Here is a 13,636-nt window from a genome sequence, read left to right as displayed (position 1 = left end):
AACAATCTACACACAGACAATGAATACGTTCAGGATTTTTAGAATTCTTTAAAGTAAAATCTACAAATTCATCGAACCCTACTTGAAATTGCAGTGTGTCTCTCTCCTCACGCATCCATGATTTATCCATAACAAAAATCTTAACAAAAAAATTCAGCATTTAGTAACTAATTATGACTAGTTACTGCTTACATAATGTAACTAATGTTGGGGATTATTTACCAAGATCTAGATTTACTACCATGTATGTTATTTAACATCCTAAATATGAATTTCTAAAACAATGTAATTTAAACACATATAAAGTTTAAGAAACCTTACATTGGTTGCAACGAAATTAAATGACTCCTTTTGCTCAGATCTCTAACCCTTGTATCCTTTCTGTAGCAGAGTATCACCAAGATTTGAGCCCGATTCTCCTTCACTTGAATGGATTCTTCACAGTCTTACACACTATGATTGAGGACTAACTTGTCATGTGTGGGTATGCACTCAATCACTAAGGCTTGAATTTGGTTTGTGAAGATGGCTATATGATTTCGAATTTAGAAGAAGATGAGGTCTCATAAACCTAATTGCCAGAGAGAGAAAACTAGGCTTTTAGCTTTAGAAGCATTAGTTGGATAATGAGACCATAGCTTTCCTTTTATACTAATTTCGCCTAGGGTTAGGGTTGATTTATTTAGAATAAAAAATTGACAAAAAAAAGAGCAAAAATAGCACCTAGTGGCCGGCCATGTAATGGGCCCTACACTAGTTAGATTTTTGCCATTTTTCTCAACTATTTTATCTTTGTACTTTCAACCCTATAAATGCAAAAACTATTTATTCAATAATTAAAATAATTATCAAATAAAATTATCATTTATATTATTTATTAATTAGACTCCATAAAGTCTCTTAATTAATAAATAAATCTTAAAATCATATTTCTTTACAATCAAGCCATATCTTAGTGAAAAGTCACAAACTAGACATAGTCTAGTTTTAGAATTATAAATTGATTAACTAAAATCAATTAAATGAGGCTTACAAACAGTTTGTCTTAACTAGTATGGGTTCATGGGCCTATATAACCGAGCTTTCAATAATTAAGCAGATGTAGAATTTACCAAGTAAATTCCCTAACTTATTAATTCCTCATTGAACAACTATAGAACTTGGAATTGCACTCTCAGTTATATAGAACGCTCTATATGTTTCACAATATAGATACGCTATAAATATTTAACCATCGTTCTGATCCCAATAATTAAAGATCCTCTATAGATGATTTACACCAAGTAGGGACAAATTTACCGTTTCACCCCTCAATGTATTTTATCCTTAAAACACTTAGCTTCCTATAAATGATATTTCAGTAAACTAATATAATCACTGAAATAAGAGCTCTTCCATTTATCTCTATTAAGCCAAGCTCGAAGGAATTCATCATTTCACTTCTATGTCCAGATAAATGCTATAGATTATATATCTATGTTTAGCGCTCCTATTCAATTGTACTATCATGTTCCCAAAATGTACTTTTCACTCGGACCAAAAGGTAGGCTAACTAACAAATCAAAGAACGCAAATAACACTCTTGAGATTGAACCTAACCATGTCAGGATTAAGATCTTTTAATCAACGATCAACCAGTGATATTGACTTAGAAAGATACAACGGTAAGATTATAATATCTTTACCAAGATCAATATCGGTCTCAGCCCAATGTATATACTGAATACATCCGAAACTAGCATACTTTGCCAATATTCTGGAAAAAACATAACACTTATCCAATGTGTAAGTATACTTTATCGCTGACTATCACATCAGTGTAAATCTAGTGCACTGATGAATCAAGGGACATCACAATTACCTTCCATTGTGTTGATAACAGTGTAAATGTGAATAACTATATGTTTTGGACTTAACAAATTTGGTACACATTAAACCATAAACATGAAAATTACATGTAAACATAAATGACTTCTAATCTTCTATTGATAACAAATCAGATTGTATTGAAATAGTTTTATTTAGGGCATAAAATCCCAACAACTAACTATGTTTCTCATAATTAATTCATATTAATTTATATATTACTATAATTCTTGTTTTAGTTTAGTTCATGTTAGTAAGTTGTATAAGTTGCAATTAACTAACTAGGGTAGTGTTTAGTTGATTGGAATGGATCTGAAAATGGAATGAATTTTTCTAAAGTGAATCCATTCATTTGTTTGGTTTATGATTTATAATTGATAAGTTTAAATGTGTATATAATTATTTGTGTTATGTTACCTAATTTCTTACAACTAGCGAGTAATTAACTAGTTATTTGTGTTATGTACTTTTCTTTTAATATTTATACTTTTTAGTAAAATGTATCCTAATTAATTCTACTAGAATTTTGGCAGCATAACGGCTGTAATTGGATGGGCCCAAAAATTTTAAAAATGCCTAAAATAACAAACAAAACAAATATAACAATATAGAACAAACAAAATAACATTAAGAATAAAAAATTTACCCACCCATCCGACTGCAGTACATGTATTCGCAGAACCTACTTCACTATGGTTGAATTTTTAAGATATTCAAACTAAACTAAAATGCATATTATTACACCCATCCGACCGTAGTACAATATATCACAGAACTTACTTCACTACGGATAAATATTAAGATATTCAAACTCCACTAAGCATGCATTGATAATTAATTATAATAACAAAAAGTTAGTGAATGTATATACCTAGAGCAAGTTAAAATCCGATCAACACCAAATCATGCCGAACCTCAAAAATTAGCTCACAACCTACAATATAATGAAGTACAACAAAATTAAAATTTTAATTTTTAATTACTTACTAATTATAAAAAATAGTAACAAGTTACTAATTACCAAATTATACATACATATATAATCAGTTATATCTCACACTAACATAATTTTAAAAACTTTATTTATAAACCAATTAAATCCCTCCTATCTCTCTCATTCACAATAAATATATATACATACATATATATTACATAGAATATATACAATACAATTACAATATTATATTTACATAAATAATATATACACAATATATATACACACACAATATAAACACATATATTCAACAAAATACAAAAATACATATATATATTATATTAAGGTTTAAATTTTTACTTTATAAGCGTAATCCGGCGATCGATTTCGCAAAAAGTTCGGCCAACATGCACATACAACACAACAATGTTAATAATATGAAAAAATTTAAAAAAAAAAAATACAAAACATAAAATAAAGCAATGTACATTATAAAAATGAATAAAAACTATATTTATACCTTAATGGACATTGAGATTCAATATTTTCTGAACAAATATCGGTGGCTGGAGTTATACCTACTACTATTTTCCAATAGCTTCGGTTGACACTGAAATAGAGAAAAAAAAATCGAAACGCTTTTGGTGTACAGATTTAGGTATAAAAAATAGAAGATTTTTTTTTAAAAAAAAAATATGCTCAAATGGTGCAAAAATAAAGGAGATATAGGCTGGAAAAGGGATGGTTGGCGAAGGGTGGTGAGGGTTTGACTAGTTTTGCTGCTGGTTTGGTTTCGATCGTGAGGAAGAAGAAGTGGAGAAGACCACGTAATAGGATTTTTGTATAACCCTATATCGTCGATTATTAGGAAATAACCGACGGCATAAGGTACACGTGTCAAATTTCGCGAGCACCCTATGCCGTCAGTTATTTCCTAATAACCGACAGGATAGGCTTTTCAAATAGCATTCATACATGTCTTCCTTCCAACCGACTTTAAATGGTGTAATCCAATTCTATACCTATGGTTTTTATAAAAAAAAAATGTCTCTAAATGTCAATTTTTAATAAGTGAGCATTTTTTACACATTTTAGCTTTCTTTATTATGAAACTTGTGAGGAAAAACAGCCTCTAAAAGATTGTTTTGTTGTAGTATTCACTAAATACAAGAACATATAAAATTGTTCTTTATTTATTCTTTAGGCATTTACTTTGATTAATATTGTTAATTAATTAATGTAAAAATGGTTCTGAAATTGATCGATTATATAATTTTAAAATTTTAAAGGATACTTATTTTCTATATAAAAGAGTGATCCAAATTAAATAGACCAAACTAAAATCTTTACAACAATAATTTTATTGTTTCCTCTTTATTTTTGCTTTTATTTTGTCTTTTTAGTAGCCTATAATTTGAGTACTTACTCTAAGTAAGTACTAGCTTGTTTTTGATTGAGTGTTCTTATTTATAGATGTTGTTACTAGAATTTCACAACACCAAGAAGTGTAATTTAGCTGGTAAAAGATAGAATTATTTGAAAGATGATAAATGCGAGTATTCAACCTAAAACGGCGAGCACTCAAATAGGAATGCGAGAACAGACAACAAAGCCGGAAAAAATACAGAAGACAATGAAAATATAGTGGTTCAGTCAGATTTTGTTCTGCTTAGTCCACTGTAGCAAGGGATTCGTAGGTGTATTTTCACGGTGGATCACCCCTTTATATACAAAGCAGGTGCCCAATCGGTTACATGAGGATCACATTTATTGTTAATCCATTATTTACACATTAAATTGTCATGACTAAACTCAGACAACGTTAACATTAATAAATACATGACAGTTACTGAACTCATCAACGTATGCGTCCTTCGCATCTGCGAGTTGACCGTTCGTGTTCCGTCTGTTGAGTTCGTAGGGTCGCACGTACGTTTGGAACGTCTGCGTCCTTAGGTGATCGCTCGTTACAGACGTCGCATGCTGAAGTTGGTAGCATCTGGACATGCGAACTTACATTGGTCCGTTAGGGCTATTGGGTCGTTGGGACCAAAACTGCATCATAGGGCATTGGCCTCTATACTTGCCGCGGAGTTATAGAGGGAGGTACTCGCACATGTTCTGACATATGCGAGTTGGGTCTACCCTGTATGATGAGGATTACGGTTATGCGGTGTGAATTAAGTCGCATCCGCGATACCTCGCTGGTTTTATCCTGGGCGAGGTCTAAACTTCGAGAAGCCTCTCCTGGACATTTCAGCCTTCACTGGAAGTCTGGATACACGTGTCCTTCAAGGAGGAGTCTGGTCTCGAGTTTCTAGGTGAGAGAAATCTCACTATAACACATGCCCCTAGTTTCGCGATGTGACTTGAGCGGTCACTGAGGGAAACTACTGCTCGAGAGACAGGTGAAAGGTTGTCACGAGGAGGTGACCTTTTGGTTGTCCCATCGAGGGTTTCGAAAAATGACGGCTGTAATGATTAATTTTCATTACCGCTGGGGTGCCACGTCACGAAACTCTTCGGTTTTCGTGTAGGCGTGGCCATAGCTGGCCGTTAGATTGGGCGACCTTAGGCATTCTGGTTGCCACGTGTCACAATCCCAATAAATAAGGGATATGGGTATTTAAACGCTTTGATACGAATCAAATATCCCATTTTTCCCTCCTTTCTCTTAACTTCTCCCCAGTATATACACCCCAGAAAAAAGAAATTCATTCCAACTTTTCTGCCATTTTCCACAGCATTTTCATTCTCAGAAGTGATCGAGAACAACCGCAGGAATCGAAACTAAAGGTTAGCTTCTAAATCCCTGCATTTTCGTTTTCTGTTTTTTGGGGAAAATGTGCTTTCTTTCTGGTTTTGGGTGCTTATGGAAAACTCTTTTAGGAGGGTATGCTAGTGGGTATTTATGTGTTTTGGTCAATGATACTGGGTAATACTCATAGTGTAGGGCCTGTAAATTGACATAACCGCAAAAAACTGATCACTATTGATTCACGTCTTCGAATGCTCGCGGACATTCGGATGAACAATTTGAATACTCGCGAGGGTTCGGTTGAACAACTTGAATAATCGCATGTTTCCAAACTTATTTTCTGTTTAACTGTTGATTAGACCTTTTAGGATCTTTTCGTGTCGCGGGCTGAGTGGTAAGAGTATTAATTGCCATTTCAAATGGTGGGTGTGTCACAGTATTCTAATGGCTATATACGCGATTTTATGTCCCTTGAGATACTGTGATACGCCCAGCCATTTGTTGACGTGCGTTAATGCTCGAATGATCGTACTTTTTGGTTGGTAGGTTGTCTCGAAACGGTGGGTGTCTCCCAGTAACTTCAGGGTTATGCTCGAAAATGCATACTTCTTGAGTCACTGGGAAACGCCCAGCCGTTTCTGGAGGTATACCGCACAACCGAGGATGCGTGAATTACTCGCCCAAAGATAGTTACATTTCTTCTCGCATACCGATAGAAGGGTCAGTTTTCGCACAGAGTCTGACTTTCTTGCTGAATGCGACTTTTATAGTTTACTGCGGGTGAGATCACTTATCTTTATTTTTTCACACATTCATCACGCTGAAAAGATCTTGTATCTTTCAGATGAGCGATCTATCGGATAGCCAGCAGCTCGGATCAGGAGGTCGCGCCTTTGACGGGGAATCGGACCAGGAGAGGGACAGTTTTCTCCCTACGGACATCTCCGAAATGGAGGCTGCGGAGATAGAGTTAGGTCCGATGTCTTCTGTGGAGATCGAGAAGATGGTACAGGAGCTTACTGAACCTGGGGCAATCGATATCCGAGATAGCGAATCCACAGTGTCAGCACGCGACTACCTCATCCATACGAGGCAGGCTCCTGACATCGAGGTCGAGGAGGTGGAGGAGGGATGGACTACTCCAGCCCGCGAGTCAGGTGGGGAAGAAGAGGAAGCGGAAGGGAGCGGGACGGACTCGGTTGACGACTCCCAACTGAACGAGCCTTTCTCATGCGAAGACCTAGTCTCGAGAGTCGTCAAATCTGACTTCACCACTTTCGTGAGGTTAAATTTGTTGCGGCTTGCGTTTCAAAGTCCCAAACCCTCTCAGAGAGCGCATCTTCCGTTCACCAACCCTGCGATCATCCCCACAGAGGACGTGGTCATCTCAATACCCATTCTTCGATGTGGTGTATCAGTCCCATTTCATCCTTTCGTCGCAGCCATTCTTAGACGCTATGATGTATCGCCTTTTCAGCTAACACCCAACAGTTATCGCACTGTTCTAGCCTTCTATGCGATGTACATGGAGTACGCCCATAGAGCTCCGTCAGTAGAGGAATTTAGTTATTTTTATGACATAAAGAGCGTGGGTCTTCATAACGGCTTCTTTTGCTTTAGTAAATGGGCGACTTCTGAAATCAACGGGGTTGAGGGGATGGTTTCGAATATGGGCGACTGGAAGTCAAAATGGTTTTATGTTTTTAAGGTTCCTGGGATCAGAACCGACTTTAATCGCAGACCCAGTATGTCGCATATTTGTTGACTTAGATAAAGTTTGTTACTCTGTTTTTCGAGATCTTTTGCTAACTCGTTCTTTTGTTGTCATCGCAGATAGACCAGCTCGACCAACGCTTAGCGCGAATAAGAAGGGGGTAGCTGAAATTCTTGGGAGTCTTCCGGTACAAGATCGCGACTGGCGATTGCTGTGTACGACTGCCAAATTGCGAGAACACAAACTGATCCCCGAGAACGCGAGTCTTCAACGGGAGCCAGTATATAAAGAACCATCTGAGAGACAGCAGGAGCGGATAGATAAACGGCTTTCCAAGCAAACTCCTCGAGATACTTCAGGTAGCTCGTCCTTTTGCTATAACGTGATGGGTAGAGTCGTGATTTTTACTTATCTGTCTTTTATGCTTGTAGACATGACTTTCTTGAAGTCTGCCCCTGTCCTGAAGATCAAGCAAAAGGGTGGAACACCGGCATCTTCACCAGTCGTCGCCCAGAAGAGGAAGAGCGATGTGATGACTTCGCTCGCTGCAGATTCCTCCAAGAAGTTGGCCAAGACCACTCAGGATAAGGGGAAGAAGGTTGTCATTGATTCTCCGTTCGCCCTCGCGACTTCCTGGCCATGCAGGAAAAATTACTGGCCGAGATTCCTTATGAGGAACTTGTTTCTCGATCTACTGAACTGGCCGTACAATCTGTGGCTTTGTTTATGAAAGCCGCGGCCACGCCTTCGAAGGAAACTGATTCGCTGAAGAGGCAGAACGCCCATTTTCAGGAAAACATAAAGAGGCTGAAGCAGGAGGTGGCCAAGATGGAGGAACTTCACAAGGAGCTCGAGGAAGTCAACAGGGCCAAAGAACAGTTGGAGCTCGAGCTCAAGAAGTCGCAGGACACGATCGCTGAGATGGCTCGCGACTTGGAGGCCGAGAAAGAGAGTGGGAAAACAAGATGATCAGCCGTGTCTGATTACATTTATACTACTCTCTCCAAGGTCCCTGACTTCGACTTCTCGCTGCTTGGAGATGAAGCTGCTGAAATGGCTGAAGCCTTTCGCTCGATGTCTCCTACCCGGACTCAAGGCAACCTTCCAGATGAAATCGAGGGAGTGCAGGCTGAGGAGGTCGAGAATGAAGTTGTGAGCAAGATCGTGGATGAGGCTGCTCCTGATGAGACTACTCCCGCTGCTTGATTATTTTCTATCTTAGTTTCACTCTTTTTTTTTATATATGCGGTACACGGGTACTCGCACTTTTGTACTTAAAGAATTTTATCTTACTTTTTTGGACAAATTTCTATCCTCGCGGGGATAGTATGCATTTTAATATTTACGCAGTACATGGGTACTTGCGATTTTATTTTCAACTTTGATCACAACTTGGTGTGACCGCGATTATATATATATATGCGACTTTAATTACAGATTGGTGTAACAAAGTAGAAAAAACTTAACAGGTACTTTTATTCAAACAATCAGTAATACATGCGGGTATACATGCCCCTATACTTAGGAATTATGTTGAACAATAAATGTCTAAGTATAAGTACTCGAATCAAATGACGCGAATATTACTGATAATAGAATTTCAAGCTCTCGCTATTCCATGCTCGTGGGATCGCGGTCCCATCGAGTGTTGCGAGTCGATAAGTGGCATCACCAATTTGATCTGCGATCATGTACGGTCCTTCCCAATTGTCTCCGAAGACTCCGTGAGATTGGACTTTGGTGTTTGGCATTACTTTTCTTAGGACCAGGTCCCCTACGCGCAGAGGTTTTATCTTAACTTTCGAGTTAAAGTACCTTGCAGTTCGTTGTTGATAAGCCGCGTTTCGTAGTTGTGCTTTATCACGCTTTTCTTCTAAAAAATCAAGGTAAAGCAACTGATTCTCGTTGTTCTGCGAGACATCCAAAGCGTCTCTGCGCAAAGATCCAGCCCCAACCTCTACTGGCAACATGGCCTCGCACCCATAAGAAAGTGAGAAGGGTGTTTCGCCAGTTGTAGATCGAGGGGTTGTGTTGTAAGACCATAGGACTTGCGGTAATTCATCCGGCCATGCCCCTTTGCGATCTTCTAATTTTCCCTTTATGGTGTGCTTAATTATTTTGTTGACTGCTTCAGTCTGTCCATTACTCTGCGGGTAAGCGACTGCGGAAAAGGCTTTTTTGATCCCCAAATCATCGCATAGCTGCCGCATTTCTTTACAGTCGAACTGTTTTCCATTATCTGAAATGAGCGTGTGCGGAATGCCGAAACGGCAGATGATGGAAGTGTAGACGAACTCGCGCAACTTCATTGCGGTGATAGTCGCGAGTGCTTTTGCTTCAGCCCACTTTGTGAAATAGTCAACTGCGACTACAGCGTATTTGACTCCGCCTTTTCCCTTGGGTAACTCGCCAATTAAATCAATTCCCCATATTGCAAAGGGCCAGGGACTCGTGATAGAATGGAGGTTACTCGGAGGTTGGTGTGTGTAGGTGGCTATTCGCTGACATCTATCACACCTTTTTGCAAATGTGAGGGCATCTTGTCGCAATGTTGGCCAGTAATACCCTTGCCGCATGATCTTTAAGGCAAGGGAATTGCCTCCAGTGTGATTGCCACAAATTCCCTCATGTACTTCTCGCAGTATATAACCGCAGTCTTCTCCACTGATACACTTGAGAAGTGGTTGACTAAAACTTCTGCGATACAAGCTCTGGTCATATATCACATAGCGGGCTGCTCGTTGTCGCAATTTCCTTGCTTCTATTTTATCATTAGGTAAGACCCCCTTGTCGAGGTATGCGATGATAGGACTCATCCAGGTAATTTCCTGAGCGTCATCGATCTCCATGATTATTTCTCGATCTATGGTTGGATGTGACAATACGTCTACCGGAATTACGTCGAGTAACTCGGCTTCTCTAGTGGAGGCCAGTCGGGCCAGGGCGTCTGCATGGGCATTTTGAGTACGCGGTACTCGAGATACAACTACATGTTTGAATTTCTGCATGATTTCACGGACGATGGCTAAGTATTTAACCAATCTTCCGCCTCTCGCTAGGTATTCTCCACTTACTTGACATACCACGATTTGAGAGTCGCTAAATGCTTGTAGGTATTCGACTTTCATCTCGAGGGCCAATTTCGTACTGCGATTAAAGCCTCATACTCGGCCTCATTGTTAGATGCGAGAGAATTCGAAACGTAGAGCGGCGTGTACCTTGAAATTGTTGGGACTGATTAACAATATCCCACTACCAGAACCTTCATTATTTGAGGCTCCATCGACATACAATGTCCATATGTCTTTGCCTGTCATGACGATGTCATTTCCACCGTCTACAACCGCTACCTCTGTTCTCGGTAGCTCAAGTATAAAATCTGCGAGGGCTTGCCCCTTGATCGCAGTTCTTGGTTTATACCTGATATCGAACTGACTCAATTCCATGGCCCACTTTAATATTCTCCTCGATGCCTCTGGCTTCGCTAAAACTTGCCTTAAGGGGAAGTTTGTCAGAACTTCAATGCTGTGAGCCTGGAAATAAGGTCGCAATTTTCTTGACGATATTATTAAGGCAAAGGCTAGTTTCTCCATCTGAGGGTAACGCGTCTCGGCGTCTAGTAATCGCTTACTGACGTAGTACACAGGGTGTTGACGTCCTTGGTCCTCGCGGACAAGTACCGAACTGACCGCATACTCGGAGACGGCTAAATAAATTGACAAGACCTCGCCGGGCAACGGTTTTGATAGAATTGGAGGTTGCCCCAGATGCGTCTTTAACGCCTGAAAAGCCTGCTCGCACTTCTCATCCCATTGGAACCTCTTGTTACCCTTCAAGATCTGAAAAAACTCTTTACACTTGTCAGAGGATCTGGATATGAAGCGGTTTAAAGCCGCGACTTTGCCTGTGAGGCTCTGAACCTCCTTTGGCTTAGTCGGTGATGGCATTTCTACCAACGCTTTAATCTTCGCAGGATTGGCTTCTATTCCTCGTTGATTTACCATAAAACCGAGGAACTTTCCGGAACCCACTCCAAAGACGCATTTTAAAGGGTTTAGACGCATCTTATATCTTCGCAATATGCCGAACATGGCTTGTAGGTGCGTGACATGATCCTTCGCATGTTGCGATTTTACGAGCATATCGTCAACATATACCTCCATTGTCTTTCCAATGAGGTCTGCGAACATCATATTCACTAGCCTTTGATAAGTCGCACCTGCGTTTATTAAACCAAAGGGCATTACCTTATAACAGTATAGTCCTCGATCAGTAATGAACGAGGTATGTTCTTGGTCTGGTTCGTACATCGGGATTTGATTATATCCCGAGTATGCATCCATGAAGCTTAAAAGTGCGTGGCCTGCAGTGGCATCGACAAGCTGGTCAATGCTAGGAAGAGGAAAGCTGTCTTTGGGACAGGCTTTGTTCAAATCTGTAAAGTCAACGCAGGTACGCCATGAGCCATTGGGCTTTGGCACAAGTACCGGATTGGCTAACCAGTCGGGGTAAAATGACTCCCGTATAAAGCCGCAGGCAAGGAGGCGGTCAACTTCTTCTTTCAGCGCTAGGTACCTCGCGGGGTCCATTTTGCGGCGCTTTTGTCGGACACCTCGCACTTCGGGGTCAATGTTCAAGCGATGACACATGACCTGTGGAGATATCCCGACCATATCTCGATTGTATCTTCCGCGGCTTGGGCTGCGGCCGTGTGATCAAGGATTCTCGGATCCAAGTCTGGTTTGTCTATATGCGGTACCTCTTCGATCCGAAGGATTTCCTGGCGAGGTGGTGGTGCGTCCAAAAGGTGGATAACGTTCACCGTCCTTTTTTCTGCGAGCTTTACAGCTGCGTTGTAACATTCTCGAGAGTCAGATTGGACTCCCCTCACTGATCCTACTCCAGAGGGAGTGGGGAACTTCATTGTTAGATGATAGATCGAAGTTACGATCTTCATCTCCTTTAGAATCGGCCGTCCAATCACGGCGTTGTATGCCGAATATTGATCAATTACTGCGAAGTCGGCCATCGACTTGGCAGTTATTGGGGCAGTTCCCAAAGTGATTGGGAGTTTGATCATCCCTTTTATAGCTATGACATCTCCCGTGAAGCCATAGATGCTCGATGTCATGGGCCGCAAATCTTTTTCTTGTAGCCCCATTTGTTTGAAAGCTTGGAAGTTCAGTAAATTTACCGAGCTTCCATTGTCGACCAATATGCGATGGACGTTATCTCCACCTATATTGGCAATTATCACAAGTGCGTCAGAATGCGGGTGGTGGACCCATCTCGCATCGCTCTCCATGAAGACAATGTCCTCGCAGTCTCTCTTGAAGAGCTTCTCTGGCCGTTCACCAAGATTGTTCACATTAGTAAGCGGCTTTTCCTTGGCTTCTCTGGCATACCGTTCTTGTGATTTGCGAGAGTCGCCCGCGATGTGTGGTCCTCCGATTATAGTCAAGATATTGCGAGGTGCTCTAGAGCCACTCGCATTCTGATTTTCTCCTTTGTCATCCGCTCGGGGATGACTTTCCTCGTTTCTTCTATACTTATCGAATTTTCCCCTTCTGATCAATTCTTCAATCTCGTCCTGCAAGACCCAACATTCAAGGGTAGTGTGACCGATATCCTTGTGGTACTTACAGAACTTCTTGGGGTCTCTTCGGTCGCGATTTCCCCTGATGGGGGGCGGCTTCTTGAAGACGCCGTTCCTTTCCTCAACCGCATAGATGTGGTCTCGAGGGACGGCGAGTTCAGTATAGTTGACGAAGCGAGGTCCTCCTTTTCTTTTGGGCGAGGACTCCTTTTTAGGAGGCGACTTGGCCAACCTCGGGCTCCGCGGTTTGCGTGGACTGCGTCTTCTGGGGCTTCGGCCCCTGGAATTCTTTCCTCGCGGACTGCGGGATCGCGACCGCGGTATGGGTGATCGCCTCTTGTTCTTGCCCTTTTCCAATTCCGCCAGGGAGTTCTCGATTCTCTTATGAGGTTCGGCCATGGCGAAGAATTCTACCAAGGATTCTGGCCTTCGGGCCTGTAGCTCTTTCCAGAAGTCGGTTCTTGGCAGGACACCTGTTATTAACATGCAAACAAGCGAAGACTCGGGAGCCTTCTCAACTTTTGTTACCTCAGCGTTAAAACGCTTGAAATACCCCGCAAAGACTCACCGTATTCTTGCTTGATGTTCGCCAAAGTCGTATAGGGTGGCCTATACGTCATCGTGGCCTGGAAGTGTGTGAGAAATAGATCGACGAAGTTCTCCCATGTCGATATCGATGCCTCTGGTAATTGGGTGAACCAATCATGGGCATTCTCTTCAAGCGTAGCCGCGAGAATGCGACACTTCGCGAGTTGCGGCACCTGGTCC

At 41.0% G+C, this 13,636-nt stretch overlaps 1 long non-coding RNA gene across 1 annotated transcript; it reads left to right on the top strand.

Moving 5' to 3' along the window:
• Window positions 1–4,915: 4,915 nt before the first annotated feature.
• LOC133038894 (uncharacterized) lies at window positions 4,916–7,882 on the top strand. The gene is made up of 3 exons (XR_009688485.1): window positions 4,916–5,596; window positions 7,392–7,631; window positions 7,704–7,882. It is a non-coding gene; the product is annotated as an uncharacterized LOC133038894 (long non-coding RNA).
• The last annotated feature ends 5,754 nt before the right edge of the window (window positions 7,883–13,636 follow it).

This window comes from Cannabis sativa, chromosome 6 (genome assembly GCF_029168945.1).
Source record: "Cannabis sativa cultivar Pink pepper isolate KNU-18-1 chromosome 6, ASM2916894v1, whole genome shotgun sequence".
Lineage (NCBI taxonomy): Eukaryota > Viridiplantae > Streptophyta > Magnoliopsida > Rosales > Cannabaceae > Cannabis > Cannabis sativa.
Note: the sequence above shows the minus strand (reverse complement) of the source record. Positions and strands in the feature narration are given on the sequence as shown.